General features: G+C 40.2%; 1 protein-coding gene across 3 annotated transcripts in view; it reads left to right on the forward strand.

The window, feature by feature from the left end:
* The first annotated feature begins 1,717 nt into the window (after window positions 1-1,717).
* The window catches only part of LOC121530653 (beta-adducin), a 35,347-nt gene continuing 25,016 nt past the window's right edge, over window positions 1,718-12,048 (forward strand). For 2 of the 3 annotated variants that reach the window (XM_041835778.2, XM_041835779.2), the window contains exon 1: window positions 1,719-1,982. The gene's annotated coding sequence lies outside the window, so the exon portion shown is untranslated. Of the gene's footprint in view, window positions 1,983-12,048 lie in introns of all 3 variants that reach the window. The other variant, XM_041835780.2, reaches the window with a different exon arrangement.

Here is a 12,048-nt window from a genome sequence, read left to right on the forward strand (position 1 = left end):
AAACACCGATTCAACCACAAAGACCAGGGAGGTTTTCAAATGCCTCGCAAAGAAGGGCACCTATTGGTAGATTGGTAAAAATAAATAAAAAAGCAGACATTGAATATCCCTTTGAGCATGGTGAAGTTATGAAATGCACATTGGACGGTGTATCAATACACCCAGTCACTACAAAGATACAGGTGTCCTTCCTAACTCAGTTGCCGAAGAGGAAGGAAACCGCTCAGGGATTTGACCATGAGGCCAATGGTGACTTTAAAAACAATTAGTTTAATGGCTGTGATAGAACTGAGGATGGATCAACAACATTGTAGTTACTCCACAATACTAACCTAATTGACAAAGTGAAAAGAAGGATGCCTGTACAGAATAAATATATTCCAAAACATGCATCCTGTTTGCAATAAGGCACTAAATTAATAAATAAAAAATTGGCAAAGCAATTAACTTTTTGTCCTGAATACAAAGTGTTATGTTTGGGGCAAATCCAACACATTACTGAGTACCACGTTCCACATTTTCGAGCATCGTGGTGGCTGAATCATGTTATGGGTATGCTTGTAATTGTTAAGGACTGGGAAGTTTTTCAGGTAAAAAAATTAACAGAATGGCGCTAAGCACATGCAAAATCCTAGAGGAAAACCTGCTTCAGTGTGCTTTCCACCAGACACTGGGAGATGAATTCACCTTTCATCAGGACAATAACCTACCAAGAAGACAGTGAATGTGGCTGAATTACAGTTTTGACTTAAATTTGCTTAAATCCATGGCAAGAACTGAAAATGGTTGTCTAGTAAACATCAACAACCAATTCGAGAGCTCGAAGAATTTTGAAAATCAATCCAGGTGTGCAAAGCTCTTGGAGACTTACCCAGAAAGACTCACAGCTGTAATCGCTAACAAAGGTGCTTCTACAACGTATTGACTCTGGTGTGAATATTTATGTAAATTAATATATTTCTGTATTTCATTTTCAATACATTTGCTAAAATTTCTAAAAACATGTTTTCACTTTGTCATTATAGGGTATTGTGTGTAGATGGGTGAGAACAAAATCAATTTAATCCATTTTGAATTCAGGCTGTAACAAAAAAAATCTGGACTAAGTTTAGGGGAATGAATACCTGAATGCACTGTAGGTCAATACAAAACATTACATGTCTTTTTTTACATTTTAGTCATTTAGCAGACGCCCTTATCTAGAGCGACTTACAGTTAGTGAGTGCATAAATTTTCGTACTGGCCCCCCGTGGGAATCGAACACACAACCCTGGCGTTGCAAGCGCCATGCTCTACCAACTGAGCTACATGGGACATGTATACCATTACCTATCTAACAAACCCTCCAACAATGTTAAATAAATGCACGTTTAAATGTAATTTGACTAACATTTAATCATACTTTAATATTGCCATGCCTGTGAAGGGTAATGTGGCTTTGTTTGTTGTGCATTTTGTTTCCTTAGTCCTTATTCTGAGCACAAGGTGGCGCCAGTTTGATGTTATTCGTGGTCACAGCTTCAATGTTTTTGCAATATTACAATTCCAGGCTGCCATAGGACAAAAATAAAAACACCATGCTGGTCTGCACCACATTTGCATTACATTCCAAGGTGAAAATTAAATTTAAAAAAAACAATGTGCCTAAGTGCTATTCAATCTTATAGAAAAATGTATTGCTGTAGAATTTTGGGAGTGCATGCGGTGTCGGAATCGTGCAGAAGACCCATACAGAGGTCAGGGTGTTGGAGTGTGGGCAGGCAGGCGTGGCAATGGGCTGGTCCAGGCGCGCTCAACGATGAAAAACAGCGGGGATTTACAGCAGGCGGCCGCGGTATAGGCAGACATAACGGAATAACCTAGGGCTATAAACATTAGCGTTGCATTTTAATTATAGCAGATTGTGTTGTTTGGGATTTAACTCCTAAGGCAGAGGGTGTGACGCGCATCCACAAAGGAAAAGCCGCGGAGAATGCACTGAGGTAAGAACAGAACATAACCCGCTACCTGAAGTTTTTTTTTACTTTGATGTAAATTCGTTTTTTGTAATTTAACCTATCTACATATTCGTGACCATCCATTGGGCGATACACCATTGAAATGGAGTCCATTGATATTTTGCTAGTAGTGCCATAACAATGACCAGTATCAGATAAATAGAAAATAAAATAGTCTCCAACCGAAAATTAATAACATTTATAATTCCCTATAATAAACTAATTCTAAGAGTTAGCTGCTTCACCGTTTCCTCACAACTTTGCAGCCTGTGGTCTATACATTTTTATTGGTTTGTTAATCATCACCAGCAATCTGTTCTGCAGCAACAAACATGGAGGCAGCCTTATGGTTTATAGGCATTAGTCATCAGAATTCTATCATATGTATGTATTTCGATGGAAGAAATACGTTTCCCTTGGCACTATACGAATTACATGGTTATGTTTGCATTTGCTGATCAGCGCGGCACGGTGCTCTTATTTTCAAACGTCAAATCGCATAACGGGAATTAGATTATGTCACGAGGAGGACCGTTTTGCATGGATGCATTCTTTATTTTTTATATTTGGTGATTGGTCACTCGCTTTTTATTATGCAGATTGGGGTTTGTGTAGGCAGGCTATAATGGATTCGTGATGAACATAAGTGGCACCGTCCGCCTCACACGCACCGTCTGTGTACCACCATAACAGGCTCCTGCTCTATATCTCGGCATATTGCGTGTGCATGGCCATTAGTTTAGATCTGCCTGCCAGGCTAGGTCGAAACTGTACAGGTCAAGACAACGTCGACCGTCACAAATCTGGGACCAGCGCTGTTGCTAACTAGCATAGCTGGTCACATTGTTGTAAAGAGTTATGGGATATTAGAATACCGTTGTCTTAATCTTTGTCATCTTCAACCAAGCTGCCAGGCAGGGCTGAAAAATCAGTCGCGCAGTAGGTGCTGCCTTGGTGCTGATGTTGCAGCGCTGCTCGTCTGGTTGCTAGGCAGCCATTCAGGGGCCATGGGGCGGCGGCACCATGAGGGATGCTGTCATGAAGGAACGGGACAAAATAGGAAGGCTAGGCCTATTTTTTTCAGGAGATATTTGAATCGTAATTTACCATCCCAACAGCATTGTTTTGATTGGATGATAAGTCGTGTTGAATAGAAGCTTTAGTCATCCTAACAAAGTGGCTTCATGTTCATCAAGCATATCTTATAATTAGCTATTACTTGAATCAGCTATTATCGTCACATCATCGTTAGGGTAACTTGGGAGAAAACGCCACCTTTAAGGGAAATGTCTATTTACTGACAGAAAAAAGCCAAGTTTGGTAAGATATAGATATGTGCATACTGGCTATCATTAGGCAAACACGTTTTGAAGGAAAATATATTTTTTGTTATTCAATAATAATTGAAACTTTAGAAAGAGGGCGTTTAGCAACTAGATGGAATCTGTTCAATTGTACAGGCACATACAGAGAAACTACACGCAAGGTAAGTGTCACGATCGTTACATGAAGCGGACCAAGGCGCAGCGTGATAAGCGTACATCTTTTATTGAAGTACACCACACGAACAAAACAACAAACGAAACGTGAAGTCCTAGGTTAACACAAACCTTCCGGAACAAGATCCCACAAAATAACCGTGCCAAACAGGCTGCCTAAGTATGGTCCCCAATCAGAGACAACAAGCTACAGCTGCCTCTGATTGGGAACCACCCTGGCCAACATAGATATACATGAACTAGAACACAAACCTAGAAAACTAAACAATAGAAAATCCACACCCTGGCTCAACATTTAATAGTCCCCAGAGCCAGGGCGTGACAGTAAGATGTGGAATATATTTTATGTTCCAGATACTGATATTTATCATAAACATTATCTGTATGTAGTTAGTCATAAAATCAATAATGTATAGAGACCTAATGGTTGAAGAGGAAGTGAGAGGGATGCTGGAGAGGAGGAGAGGGGAGACATTGCTGTCTGGAGAGTTGCACTATCTCCATTGACCAAATCCAGGAAAGTGCTTAAGGCAGACACACTGGCCGGCCCTGTCCTTGGTTCAACTCCAGCTTTATTTGTGTCTTCATGTCTTTTTAAACTGTATTTTATTTAGGCTCCTTGTTCTCTTTGAAAATGTCATGATGAAAATGCATTCTCAAGATCACAGTTTCTCAGTGGAACTTTCAAGCTGCTTATCTATTTCTCATAAATGTTTCTATTGTTGTGAAGATTGCAATTTCGTATTTCATTCCAGTTAACTTCCTTCATACAATGTGTTGTTCTCACCTAGATAATGCATGACAGCCAGTGGATCAGAAGTCTGCCCACTCATTTATTGTGTTCAGTTTATTGACGTCATTGTCGATAACTATAAATGAAAACCATAGCATCCTTTCAGAATAGCCTTTCTCCAATCCTGGGCCATGTTTCGCGTGTCTAGATGGTGATGGTTGGACAGATTCTATCCAATGAAAGGTTATTGAATGCAGCTTATACAGCAGAACATGAAACCATTTCACCCTGGTCACGATCATGTTACATAATGTATTATCAGTCCGATCACAAATTAATGTGTCCCTTTGTCCCTCCTGTGCACCTGTTCCTTTACAACACACCCAGGCTATTAAATGATCTGAATTAATCATGAGGACCAGAGCACAGAAGATGAGACTACTGAAATTATACAAGGGTTCATATAAAATGTTAACTGCCCTCCCATTACTGCCCAAGAGGGACTTTGATATAAAAAATCTGTTCATGCAATTTGGCCTATTCATTTATTAAAGATTATCTCATTATTATTATGTCCATAAATATGCAAGAAGATATTAAGACTGAGTTTTCTGTTATTTTTAGAATTTGAGATGAGAGGGTGGTTAGATCTAAAGTTCCAATGACGAAGATAATCTTCACCCAGATATCTTATTTTAAATTAGTTAGGTAGTGACAACTGGCTGAGTTAAAAGCGGGTTAGCATGGGTAAACAAGACAGAATCAATGCTGACTTTTTCCAAAATAGTTACATAATTAGTTTGTATCCATTAACTGCACTTTCCCTCATTAACCTAATGAAAGCCTGGCCAGAGAAATCAATTTGGGATTTCTTATGAAATTATACTCCTATTCAACCCCTATTTCCTCTAACTACATCTCCAGCTCTCAGTCAGGAGAAAGACCCGGCTGCCACATTTATAAAGGAGGATAAATGCATGTAATGCACATGGACATTTAATGTGGTTTCCACATGTCCAGCTCCTAATTTGGACTGGCAGAGAGGCTCATCATAAACAGCAGCAATGGGAAGTGAGTGAACTGAGGGCATAGGGTTTGCCTGTCAGAGCTCCCCTCTCTTTCCTCTGGGTTTTCCTGGAGCTCAGGTGAAGAGGCTTGCCCAGCTCTAATAGCAGTATCGAACTAGTGGATACTCTCACTGCTCTCAGGGCAGGTCTTCCGGTTTTGACTATCAGAAGATGCTTTTCGTAGCAGGTTAGAAAAACTTACGCAGCAGGTTAGGAAAATTAATGTGGCAGGTTAGGAGAATTAACATGGCAGGTTAGATGAATTAGGTTAGGGTTAGCTAAAATGCTAAAATTGTTCCCGACGCGACTTGAACATATCTAGCTACAACCTGCCCTGAGAACAGTCTTGGTTTCTACTAATGCGATGCTGTGCTCTAATAGTGGGGAGGAGGAAGTTGTAGTGGTGGAGAAGGAGGAGGAGGTAGAAATGGGTATAGACTACTAGAGCCCGACCTCTGTGACGTCACATTCATTATAGCCCTCCCTGGAGAGAGAGAGAGCTGCTCTCTGTCTGCTACTCTCCTCTCAGCAGCTGTGCCCCCTCGCAGTGACTCTCACACAAAGAACCAGACAGTTTTGACACACTCACAGTGTGAGTCCCAAATGTCACCCTTTTCCCTATATAGTATAGCCTTATGGGCCCTGGTCAAGTGTAGTGCACTATATAGGGAATATGGTGCCATTTGGTTTGCAGACACTCCAAACCACATCATCGCATGAACTGGGACCTGCCAGGGCAGGGGCAGCAGAAAGGAGACTGTTTATATCAAGACAGAAATAGGAATGGATGTAAAGTATAGGCAAGTAAATAAGTAGCCTACTTGTCTATTTGTGGAAAATCATCTCCAAAATATCACTATTTCTAAAACAAGCCATAGAAAATTGGTTGCAATTTCAATTTAATCCTCCAGAAACGACAGAACAAATAATGCAACAAATATTGTGGTTAAACTCAAATATACTAATTGATAAAAAAACATTATTAAAAATAAAAATAAAAGTTTAAAAAAGGTATCATCTTCGTAAATGATATCATAGGTAGGACTGGTGGAGTTATGTCGCACATGCAGTTAACAAAAACATATGAAAATGTCTGCTCTACCCAAAATTACAACCAAATAATTGCAGCATTACCGCAAAAATGGAAGAGGAAAGTGGAAGGGGGAAAAGTAAGGAACTTGTCTGTCGGCCCTGCATTAAAGAAAATAATTGGTTAAAGAAAATTGTGATAAATAAAAAAGTATACCAGTTTAATTTAAGGACCAAAGGATTGACAGCCGTCCCATATACAGTTGAAGTCGGAAGTTTACATACACTTAGGTTGGAGTCATTAAAACTCATTTTTCAACCACTCCACAAATTTCTTGTTAACAAACTATAGTTTTGAGAAGTCGGTTAGGACATCTACTTTGTGCATGACACAAGTAATTTTTCCAACAATTGTTTACAGACAGATTATTTCACTTATAATTCACTGTATCACAATTCCAGTGGGTCAGAAGTTTACATACACTAGGTTGACTGTGCCTTTAAACAGCTTGGAAAATTCCAGAAAATGATGTCATGGCTTTAGAATCTTCTGATAGGCTAATTGACATAATTTGAGTCAATTGGAGGTGTACCTGTGGATGTATTTCAAGGCCTACCTTCAAACTCAGTGCCTCTTTGCTTGACATCATGGGAAAATCAAAAGAAATCAGCCAAGACCTCAGAAAAAAATTATAGACATCCACAAGTCTGGTTCATCCTTGGGAGCAATTTCCAAACGCCTGAAGGTACAACGTTCATCTGTACAAACAATAATACACAAGTATAAACACCATGGGACCACGCAGCCGTCATACCGCTCAGCAAGGAGACAATAATACGCAAGTATAAACACCATGGGACCACGCAGCCGTCATACCGCTCAGGAAGATGAACGTACTTTGATGCGAAAAGTGCAAATCAATCCCAGAACAACAGCAAAGGACCTTGTGAACATGCTGGAGGAAACAGGTACAAAAGTATCTATATCCCAAGTAAAACGAGTCCTATATTGACATAACCTGAAAGGCCGCTCAGCAAGGAAGAAGCCACTGCTCCAAAACCGCCATAAAAAAGCCAGACTACGGTTTGCAACTGCACATGGGGACAAAGATCGTACTTTTTGGAGAAATGTCCTCTGGTCTGATGAAACAGAAATATAACTGTTTGGCCATAATGACCATCGTTATGTTTGGAGGAAAAAGGGGAAGGCTTCCAAGCCGAAGAACACCATCCCAACCATGAAGCACGGGGGTGGCAGCATCATGCTGTGGGGGTGCTTTGCTGCAGGAGGGACTGGTGCACTTCACAAAATAGATGGCATCATGAGGAAGGAAAATTATGTGGATATATTGAAGCAACATCTCAAGACATCAGTCAGGAAGTTAAAGCTTGGTCACAAATGGGTCTTCCAAATGGACAATGACCCCAAGCATACTTCCAAAGTTGTGGCAAAATGGCTTACGGACAACAAAGTCAAGGTATTGGAGTGGCCATCACAAAGCCCTGACCTCAAACCTATAGAAAATCTGTTTGCAGAACTGAAAAAGCATGTGCGAGCAAGGAGGCCTACAAACATGACTCAGTTTACACCAGCTCTGTCAGGAGGAATGGGTCAAAATTCACCCAACTTATTGTGGGAAGCTTGTGGAAAGCTACCCGAAACGTCTGACCCAAGTTAAACTATTTAAAGGCAATGCTACCAAATACTAATTGAGTGCATGTAAACTTCTGACCCACTGGGAATGTGATGAAAGACATAAAAGCTGAACTAAATAATTCTCTCTACTATTATTCTGACATTTCACATTCTTAAATAAAGTTGTGAGCCTAACTGACCTAAGACAGGGAGTTTTTACTAGGAATAAATGTCAGGAATTGTGAAAAACTGAGTTTAAATGTATTTGGCTAAGGTGTATGTAAACTTCCAACTTCAACTGTAGATTGCAAAATAGTTCTGAAGAGATTTTTGACGTACCGATTCCATGTCAAAAGGTTTATGAACTGATACACAAAACGACGCCGGATTCAAAACGTAGAATTTTTCTATTTAAATAATTATACAAAATTCTTGCTACCAAGAGAATGTTATTTATATGGAGGATACAATCTTCCCAGCTCTGCAGATGTTGCAGAATCATTAGATCATTTGTTTTGGTACTGTCCATTTGTAGCTTGTTTTTGGTCACAGGTCCAGGAATGACTGAAGGATTGCAATTTTTACCTGGAGCTAACCCTGCAGATAGGACTACTGGGTGATCTGAAAAGTCATAGTCAATCGATCAATAATATAATAATACTTTTAGCAAAAAAAATTTTTTCAATTTACAATCTGTAGAAACAATGAGAATAGAAGGGTTCAGAACTTTTGTGAAACATCACAGTACAGTTGAAAAAAATATGGCAAATAGAAATCCAATATGGATGGTGTTAAGAGATAGTTGGGAGGGGTTGAATGGAGCTGAAGGTTGGGACTAATAACAACTAATAACAACAAGATAATTAATGTAAAACATACTGTGTCCACAATAAGTATATAGATTATAGGTTGAGAACTTTTGTGAAAGAGCACAGTTAGAAAGATATGGCATATAGAAGCAAACCGGATGGACATCATGAAAATGATCTGAGAGGTTGAGGGTAGAGGAAGTTCGGGAGTAAAAACAAACAAAATAGAGCTATTGTAAAATTCACTGTGTCCATAAAATGTATATAGTATGTATAAGCTGGAAGTAGAGGCCTAAGCGTTGTTGTTCACTAGTTTATTCCAAAAAGGGGAGGAGTGGTGGGGTTGGAAAGTAGTAAAGGATTATTTTATTTTTTTATGGATATGTACTGTATATATATACACTACTGTTCAAAAGTTTGGGGTCACTTAGAAATGTCCTTGTTTTCCATGAAAACATACATGAAATTAGTTTGAATAGGAAATATAGCAAAATGCATAGGAAATGTAGTCATAGAAATAATGATTTTTAATAGAAATAATAGTGTCCTTCAAACTTTGCTTTCGTCAAAGAATCCTACATTTGCAGCAATTACAGCCTTGCAGACCTTTGGCATTCTAGTTGTCAATTTTTTTAGGTAATCTGAAGAGATTTCACCTCATGCTTCCTGAAGCACCTCCCACAAGTTGGATTGGCTTGATGGGCACTTCTTACGTACCATACGGTCAAGCTGCTCCCACAACAGCTCAATAGGGTTGAGATCCGGTGACTGTGCTGGCCACTCCATTATAGACAGAATACCAGTTGACTGCTTCTTCCCTAAATAGTTATTGCATAGTTTGGAGCTGTGCTTTGGGTCATTGTCCTGTTGTAGGAGGAAATTGGCTCCAATCAAGCGCCATCCACAGGGTATGCCATGACGTTGCAAAATGGAGTGATAGCCTTCCTTCTTCAAGATCCCTTTTACCCTGTACAAACTCCCACATTACCACCCCCAAAGCACCCACAGACCATCATATTGCCTCCACCATGCTTGACAGATGGCATCAAGCACTCCTCCAGCATCTTTTCATTTGGCCTGCGTCTCACAAATGTTCTTCTTTGTGATCCGACCACCTCAAACTTCGATTCGTCTGTCCATAACACTTTTTTCCAATCTTCCTCTGTCCAGTGTCTGTGTTCTTTTGCCCATCTTAATCTTTTATTTTTATTGGCCAGTCTGAGATATGGCTTTTTCTTTGCAACTCTGCCTAGAAGGTAAGCATCCCAGAGTCGTCTTTTCACTGTTGACATTGAGACTGGAGTTTTGCGGGTACTTTTTAATGAAGCTGCCAGTTGAGAACCTGTGAGGCGTCTGTTTCTCAAACTAGACACTCTAATGTATTTGTCCTCTTGCTCAGTTGTGCACCGGTGCCTCCCACTCCTCTTTCTATTCTGGTTAGAGCCAGTTTGCGCTGTTCTGTGAAGGGAGTAATACACAGCGTTGTACGAGATCTTCAGTTTCTTGGCAATTTCTCACATGGAATAGCCTTTATTTCTCAGAACAAGAATAGACTGACGGGTTTCAGAAGAAAGTTCTTTATTTCTGGCCATTTTGATCCTGTAATCGAACCCACAATTGCTGATGCTCCAGATACTCAACTAGTCTCAAGAAGGCCAGTTTTATTGCTTCTTTAATCAGCACAACAGTTTTCAGCTGTGCTAACATAATTGCAGAAGGGTTTTCTAATGATCAATTAGCCTTTTAAGATGATAAACTTGGATTAGCAAACACAACGTGCCATTGGCACACAGGACTGATGGTTGCTGATAATGGGCCTCTGTACGCCTATGTAGATATTCCATTAAAAACCAGCCGTTTCCAGCTACAATAGCCATTTACAACATTAACAATGTCTACACTGTATTTCTGATCAATTTGATGTTATTTTAATGGACAACAAAATTGATTTTCTTTCGAAAACAAGGACATTTCTAAGTGACCCCAAACATTTGAACTGTAGTGTATATACAGCTCTGGAAAAAATTAAGAGACCACTGCAAATTGTTCTTAAATCAGCATCTCTACATGTATGACAGCCATTCCATTCCATTGTCTGTTGAATTCCAACACAGGCACACCTTATTCTACTGAATTAGGTACTGATTAGGTGATCACCTGAACCAAATCTTATTTAACAAGGAAAAGTATAAAAACCACTGCTGTGGTCATCACTATCCTTTTGCAATAGGACCAGCTGGATGGCAAAAACAGTGCTAATAGTACCTCAAAAGTAATATTAATCAAAAAATAACTATTGAACATGCCAAAAGAGTTGAAAAGGAATGTTTTGAGTGAGGACAAGAAGGGTTCAATTCTGGCTTTACTGGCAGAGGGATACAGTGACGTCAGGTTGCTTCCATCCTCAAAATTTCAAAGACGGTGGTTCATAAGAACAAGGTCAAGCAGCAGACATTGGAGACAACAAAGCTACAGACCGGCAGAGGGCGAAAACGACTCTCTACTGACCGGATGACCGCCAACTCATTCGAATGTCACTCAACAACCGTAGGATGACATCAAGTGACCTACAAAAAGAATGGCAAATGGCAGCTGGGGTGAAGTGCACGGCGAGGACGGTTCGAAACAGGCTCCTAGGGGCAGGGCTGAAGTCGTGCAAAGCTAGAAAAAAGCACTTCATCAATGAGAAGCAAAGAAAAGCCAGGCTGAGGTTTGCAAAAGACCATAAGGATTGGACCGTAGAGGACTGGAGTAAGGTACTCTTCTCTGATGAGTCCAATTTTCAGCTTTGCCCAACACCTCGTCGTCTAATGGTTAGACGGAGACCTGGAGAGGCCTACAAGCCACAGTGTCTCGCACCCACTGTGAAATTTGGTGGAGGATCGGTGATGATCTGGGGGTGCTTCAGCAAGACTGGAATCGGGCAGATTTGTCTTTGTGAAGGACGCATGAATCAAGCCACGTACAAGGTTGTCCTGGAAAAAAAACTTGCTTCCTTTTGCTCTGACATTGTTCCCCAACTCTGAGGATTGATTTTTCCAGCAGGTCAATGCACCATGCCACACAGCCATGTCAATCAAGGTATACAGAAGATAGCCCTATTTGGTAAAAGACCAAGTCCATATTATGGCAAGACCAGCTCAAATAAGCAACAAGAAACAACAGCCCATCATTACTTTAAGACATGAAGGTCAGTCAATACGTAACATTTCAAGAACTTTGAACGTTTCTTCAAGTACAGCCGAAAAAACCATCAAGCGCTATGATGAAACTGGCTC

This window comes from Coregonus clupeaformis, chromosome 18 (genome assembly GCF_020615455.1).
Source record: "Coregonus clupeaformis isolate EN_2021a chromosome 18, ASM2061545v1, whole genome shotgun sequence".
Lineage (NCBI taxonomy): Eukaryota > Metazoa > Chordata > Actinopteri > Salmoniformes > Salmonidae > Coregonus > Coregonus clupeaformis.